At 36.2% G+C, this 7100-nt stretch overlaps 1 long non-coding RNA gene across 1 annotated transcript in view; it reads left to right on the plus strand.

Moving 5' to 3' along the window:
• Positions 1-5872, plus strand: part of LOC135209457 (uncharacterized) — a 54298-nt gene extending 48426 nt beyond the window's left edge. Inside the window, exon 3 of the long non-coding RNA XR_010313367.1 lies at positions 5740-5872. This is a non-coding gene — a long non-coding RNA (uncharacterized LOC135209457). The remainder of the gene's footprint in view (positions 1-5739) is intronic.
• Positions 5873-7100: the final 1228 nt, after the last annotated feature.

Below are 7100 nucleotides of genomic sequence, written 5' to 3' on the forward strand. Positions count from 1 at the left end.
TTCAATTTAATTCAACACCCACTGTTTTATACTGTAAAGGAGAGTTGGCACAGCATCCCTTCTTCCACCGCAACAACCTGGCTTCATCGGACATTCCCAGCCTCCGCAAATCTGAAGAGACTCTGCAGCCTTCTTCAATGTGTTACTTATTTTGTGACCTACCCCTTCTCGCATCCACTATCATCAAGTGTATTCACTATGAAATACCTAAATGAATCGACAGCTTCCACTCTACCTGGTGTCCCTTACCCCCAATAATTAACTTTACTGAGATTCATGAAAAATTCTTTCCTCTTGCAAACGCTCTCGAACTCTTTCTTAGTACCCGCAGCTTCGCTGCACTATCTCTCATCAGTACCCTATCATCTACATTCATCAACCATCCTGGCAGTCTTTCTCATCGCACTACTTTCACTGACGCCTAATTGTTTTTGCTGTGAATTTCTCACAGTTCTCCATTCATGAAGATAGTAAAAAAGTTTTGGAGACAAGACATCTCTGTACTAGAGTCTTTTACATAGAACACTCTCCTGCTGACATATTCTTAAATGCACATGGCTTCCTTAATAAAAACTTGTCATTGCTTCCAGCAGCTGATCTGATTCTCTGCACTCCATATTGCCTCTGTCAATTTCGTCTAGAATTTTCTAAATCCAGACATACAGATTTTTTCCTTGATTCTAAAACATCTCAATAACATTTTCAAGTAAAAACTTGGTTAGCAGCTCTCCATCCTCTAAAACCCTCCTTTCATTCTGTCTTATTTTGTTCATCAAAATCCTATCTATTTTCACCTTATGGTCACTGACCAGTTATTCCTCTCTCACTCCAATTATTTTGGAACCATTCCTTCTTCAAGGCATACCTTGCAACCCTGGTCAGCCATTTCATCGCAACTCTCATCAACCACCATAAACATATCGCTGGTAAACATCCTGAACTCCCTGAGAGTTTCCATTCTTCCAGCTCTTGATACCACACCTAACATCCTCAAAAGCAATTTTCACAACCATTTTCAAACCTGTACTGAGCCCTTTCACGCTCCCTTATTCGACTCTGCCCATCAAGTTTTTTTCTCACACGAGAGATATTCTTCCAAATACTCACTCGTGACTGACTTCCATTTGCGCTCTATACAACAGCTTCGTATTCTCCTCCTTTATGTTTTTTGCTCACCTTTTCCCTTATGATTTTCATACTTGCCTATCGCTCTCTCTCTCTCTCTTTCTCTCTCTCTTCTCTCTCTCTCTCTCTCTCTCTCTAAATATATGACTGGTGAAAATGTTCTGTTTTACAACAAAATTCCATTTAATAAAAGGAGCCCATAAAACTGCCAATATATAGAAAGGAAGCACTATATTTCAGAGACTGCTGTCTCTCTCTTCTCATTCATTACCTACCTGAAGACAGAGAAAGCTGTCTCTAAAATATTTTGGCGTTTTTATGGGCTCTTTTTTATTATATATTTATGTGTGTATATATATGTATATGAATATATATATATATATATATATATATATATATATATATATATATATATATATATCTATATATATATATATACATAAGATTTTTACCGGTCAGCCTTTCTTCACCTATTGTAGCCTATTTTTCAATGTAAGGCAATAGTTTCAAAGTCATGATAAAATGCTAATGTTTGAATCAAGAGACAAATGAACATGACCGGCGCAGTATCATTTGCATTTTGGATGGTACCCGATTAATAATAACAATATATAACTAACATGTTGATGAATTTTTCATATGCTTTCTGTAGATTCTAGAATAATTCAATCTTTTTTTAAACGTACAGTATCATGGAATAGGATGGAATAATTTGAAAACGCAGTTATTTTAAAACACACCTGGAAGGAAAACGACAAAAGCCACAAAAGCTAATGACAGGAAATATACAGAGAGGCTTCCTCAAGTCCCAAGACCTTAAAACACCTCGGTTAAGGACACAGGACAAAGAAGAGGTGTTACTCAACTACCGACTGGCATAATAGAGGGGAAAAATTTCCGCTGAGTTACCATTTTGGGGGGAGGGTGGCGGTCGGATGTGTTGTTGATATCCTAAATCTTTTGTTTTGACAACTGTTTCCTTCTCATTACATCCAGTTTTCATGTGACAAATGAAATATGTTATATATTGTTTGAAATTTTGACTCATCAAATCCTGACAGACTCGACCGACTAACCAAGTTTTCTTAGATCAATGTCAAAGAAGCAATAAAGAAATGAGACGACTAACATATTAACTGACTCACAAAAAGGTCAGACAGAAGGAAAATGCAAATAAAGTCATCATAGCAAAAAATCTGTGAATACAGAATAAACGAACAGAAACTAAAGACGTAAAATAAACAAGTAAAAAATACATCAGATTCTTTTCGGCACAATCGAGTTATCTGTACAGCGTATAATCAAGGCCAACGAACATAGATCTATCTTTCGGTGGCCTCGGTATAAAACTGCATGAGCCGAGGCCCGTGAAACTTTAACCACGGGCCGATGGTGGTCTATCCTATATCATTGCCAGATGCACGGTCATGGCTAACTTGAACCTTGAATAACATAAAAACTACTGAGGTTAGAGGGCTGCAATGTAGTGTGTTAGATGATTGGAGGGTGGATAATCAACATACCAATTTGCAGCCCTTTAGACCTCAGTAGTTTTTAAGATCTGAGGGCGGACGGAAAAGTGCAGACGGACAGACAAAGTCGGCACAATAAACCAATGAACCACTTGAAAAAGACAGGGAAGTTCCATTTAAGAGAATATTATGTTGTTATCAGTCGTTACCATATGTGTCTGTATGTTAAGTTTTGGCATAACATATTATCAGAAAGATATACATTCATAAAACCACTTTTAGACATGACAACTCTTCACTCGATCGGCAATGAAAGATTTGTATGGAATAAAAGCAGTCATTAGCTCGTAGGCTCTCTAGGCCTAGGAACTTAGTGATTATGTGCTTCAGCAAACTTAATGCTAAAATATGTATGGTGAAATAAACATGAATTTTAAGCTAAGATTATATTCATTCGTTCCTTGCATGACATCGCTGTGCCTTCACCATTTATCGTCTTGTGTTTCATACAATACCGTAGCTTAAATGCCATGGTTGACAATGCTCCCAAAAAGTAGTCTTATGGGGGAAAGAAAAATAAGGCTTCATTGTCGTCACTATCACTGTTACTCTCTCTCATCCTATAGTGGGAATCTCTACATGAAAAAATCGTTACTAGAGAGATATTGATACCTTATGGAAGAAATTCATATCCCATTGGTTTTTCTTTCACTGCAGTCTTTTCTCATTTTCTCGTATTATCCTCTCATTCATTCCTTTTTATTATTATTATATTATTATTATTATTTTATTATTATTATTATTATTATTATTATTATTATTATTATACGATTTTTTTTTCATGTAGAATTTTCCACTATAGAATATGAGAGAGAGTGTGCTAGTGATGATAATAGTGACGATAATGATGTCTCATTTTTTTTTCCCATAAGACTACCTCTATCGAGGGATCATGATCACGATGATGACGTCATTGACTAGTCATGTGGCCAGGACGTGACTACACGAAGATGAGAGAGAGAGAGAGAGAGAGAGAGAGAGAGAGAGAGAGAGAGAGATTAATATTCTTAATCTTTTGCTTGTTGTTTTCACATTGATAGCCCTACCTGTAATTTTTTAGTAACATTGTCATCCATGGCATTTAAGCTACGATACTGTATGAAACACAAGACGATAAATGATGAACCTACTGTGATGTCATGTAAGGAACAAGATAATATATTTATCTTAAGATTTCATGTTTAGCTCACTATACATATTTTAGCATTAAGTTTACTAAAACACATAATTCATATATCATTAAAATCTTTAAATCTTTGGCATGACGATGTTTGATGATGAAATTGGTAAACGCTACTTTTCCTTGGGTAAAACTGAGGTGTGATGAAAGTTATAACTTTTGAAAGACATTTTTTGTCAGGAGAGCTGGGGGCGGAGATCCTTACTGCATGACGTTTTGAGAGACACTGACGCGTTTTCAACTTTCCAGCTCTGTGGTTGGCTGATCAACAACCAGTCAGCAATCCGTCGTAAGGGAATGTGGGGCTGGGGCACCAGATGCACGGGTGCTGTGAATTACTTATAGTTGTTACCAATGATGTTTAAAAATCAACTTCGTGCTATTTTGTGACTACATGTTTTTAAAGCTTCATTACTGTTATTGACAATTAACAGTGCTATTCCTTACTTTAGCTTTCCTCTTTTTTTCTTATTTCACAAATGACAAGTCTATACTGAGGTAGATTACAATGCAAATCAGGGTCTTCTTCAACGTGAGTATAATAGCTTCTAGTTTAGTATTTGAAATTGGTAATTTTGTGCCTGTTTGGACAATATAGCTATTGTTATCATCACTATAGGTTGGCTCATTGGTTAGCCTACCATTAATAGCTACCACTTGTATCGACTGTGGCTACGCTCATTTGATTTGCTTTACCACTAAACACAAGTAAATACTGATTCACTCAAGCATAGCTATTTTTAGTATATTAAGTCCAGTAGTAGCTATTTATACTAAATTCTAATATCGACAATGGTTGGAGTAATTAATTACGGTAAAAAAGTGGTCATCATTCATATTTACTAATATCAATGATGACAGTCTACCAGTGGAAAATGACCATGATTACTTAGTTCAGTTCAACTTATAAAGAGCCATTACTCATAGCTGTAGCCAGTATTATGGATCGCTCTGTCAACATTGACAGGTTTTAGTTTACCAGTGGATTTAAATTACTACTACTAGTAGACATGAAGGATAGTGTCCTTGGTGCAAGTTTACTAATTGATAATGTTAATAACGACTACTCTTAGATACATTGCTCCTGCATCAACAGTTCCAGAGTCAATGAACATAAGTAGCGACAGCTGTTATTTAAAATGGGAGGGCTATGTCTTATAGGCCTATCATGGACATTCATCACCACTACCGCCCACTTGACAATAGATACATAGGAAATATCTAATTCTTTACTAACTGTAGAAATTCAAATGAAAAGATTCTTATTGAATAAATTACAGCCGTCACCTTTCTTTGGGATGAGTTGTATCAGGGTATGTGTGTTTCTGGAAGTATAGGTGCAAAATTACAGCTTGAATGAAGAACTTTAAAAACTTTGAAGAATATACAGGACTATGGCAGTTCTGAAAGCAACTTGAACCATATGGAAGAGAGGAGGGAACTGGACCTGGAAACTTTGTTGAGAATTTCATTAGCAAAGGAGCAGAATTCTGTATCTAGCTGAGGACCAGATGAGGACACCAGACAGAGGTAAACTCATTCCTAGCAGATTTAAAAGAAGCAGGGAGCAGCAGAAAAAGAGGCTAGAAATAACTGATATGTCAAACTTCAACCACTTGCTAAGGAGCAGGACTGATTAAACCAGTGATCTGATTACCATTAATTTCTGGAAACAGACTGGGCACATGCCTAAGTAAATCATTGCTGTAGATTTCAAAATACAATATCCTTCGAAAGAATCATTGAAATAGTCAATTTACCATCCTGTTAAAAATTTTCAAAGTGTCATAGGCGTTGTTGTAAAAAATTACAAGGACAGTGGAGGGTAAAGTGGTGCGGGATTGAGACAGATTGAACTAAATGGGAAAGCCATACTGAAGAAAGCTCTGCTCCTCCAAACAGGTGTCTTCAGGCAAGAACAGGTGTTCATCATCTCTCCACACAGCGTCAGAGTAAACGCCGGAGAGGACGTCTTCCTCGAGTGTGTCATCCAAAACCAACAGGGTAAAGCACAGTGGACAAAAGATGGCTTTGCATTAGGTGAGACACAAAGATTTGGATAATAAGTATTTACTTTCATTTTAGATACATTCAAATGTGTTGAGCTTCTGTGCATTCTGGTTTGCTCTTTTTATGTTGAAAGAACATTTAGAACATTGATATTTGCATTTTCCGTATATAGTCAACGTTTTGCTAAAACATCTGTTTATAATTTTTAGGGATTCATAAATGTAAAGAATTAAAAAACACAACAGTCTAGAAATTAAAACCTCTTGCTGAAGGATACCATACCGCAACATAAATCATACTTTATACTGTCTTCTTATATAATGTTTATAATTTTGCACTAAATCCCTACATGTAGGCTTCTCTGGTATAAACCATCCAGTGACCAAAGTTTCGGTCTCTTTATGCAAATAAAAACCAACATGTTTGGTTGTAAAATTGACTGAATTGATTTTCATTATTCACTTCAACGTGAGTGAAACTTCTTTTAAGAATTATAACCTTCTATAGTTTCGGTTAAATAACTTCAGTTTATCTTTTGCTGACCCAAAGTTTCCAGTATTACAGGTTGTGAGAGAATATCACAGAACAGGAGGAAAATTGTTCACATTCTACTTTCCTGATTGCATCATTTTCATGTTTCTCATCCAGGGGAAAATATAGTGATCCTGAATTTTGAAATCATAGCTATTAATCAAGCGGTGTTGCTATTACCTATTCAATGTATTCTTTCCAAATAAGTAGATGGATTATATTAAGAAAAACACTCATCGTTGAGAGGCGTTATAAGTTCGATTGAGTTTGTACACCATGTAACCAAGAAGAAGTGTGGATTTGAAGTAAATACCAGTCAGTGGAACCCTTGTGCATAAAAGAGCTGGATATCTATTAGTAGAGTCATTGGGTTGAATTCGTTCAAAACTCTAGAGGTGTTGAAAGTTAAGGGCTTTATTTGCTCTGTAAATTCATAATGGGTGAAATGCGCTGAGGGAAGTAGAACCAGTAAAAGTCTAATACAATGAACAAATCTTAAAATGCTTTTTTTAAGTCAGCCTAATGCCTGTGCCAGGAAAGTACCATAGCATCATAGCATGCAAGTGATATTGATGATATAGAAGAAGGCAATTAGGATTTCTGATCTCGAGTTGGGGCTCCAAAATAACCCTTTGCACCTAATGGAGTTACAATTGCAACCCTAAAGGCCGCTACTAACATTCAGCTATGCCTGCACATTTGGCCTTTGCAGGAAAAACTGA

This window comes from Macrobrachium nipponense, chromosome 38 (assembly GCF_015104395.2).
Source record: "Macrobrachium nipponense isolate FS-2020 chromosome 38, ASM1510439v2, whole genome shotgun sequence".
NCBI classification, from domain to species: Eukaryota; Metazoa; Arthropoda; class Malacostraca; order Decapoda; family Palaemonidae; genus Macrobrachium; species Macrobrachium nipponense.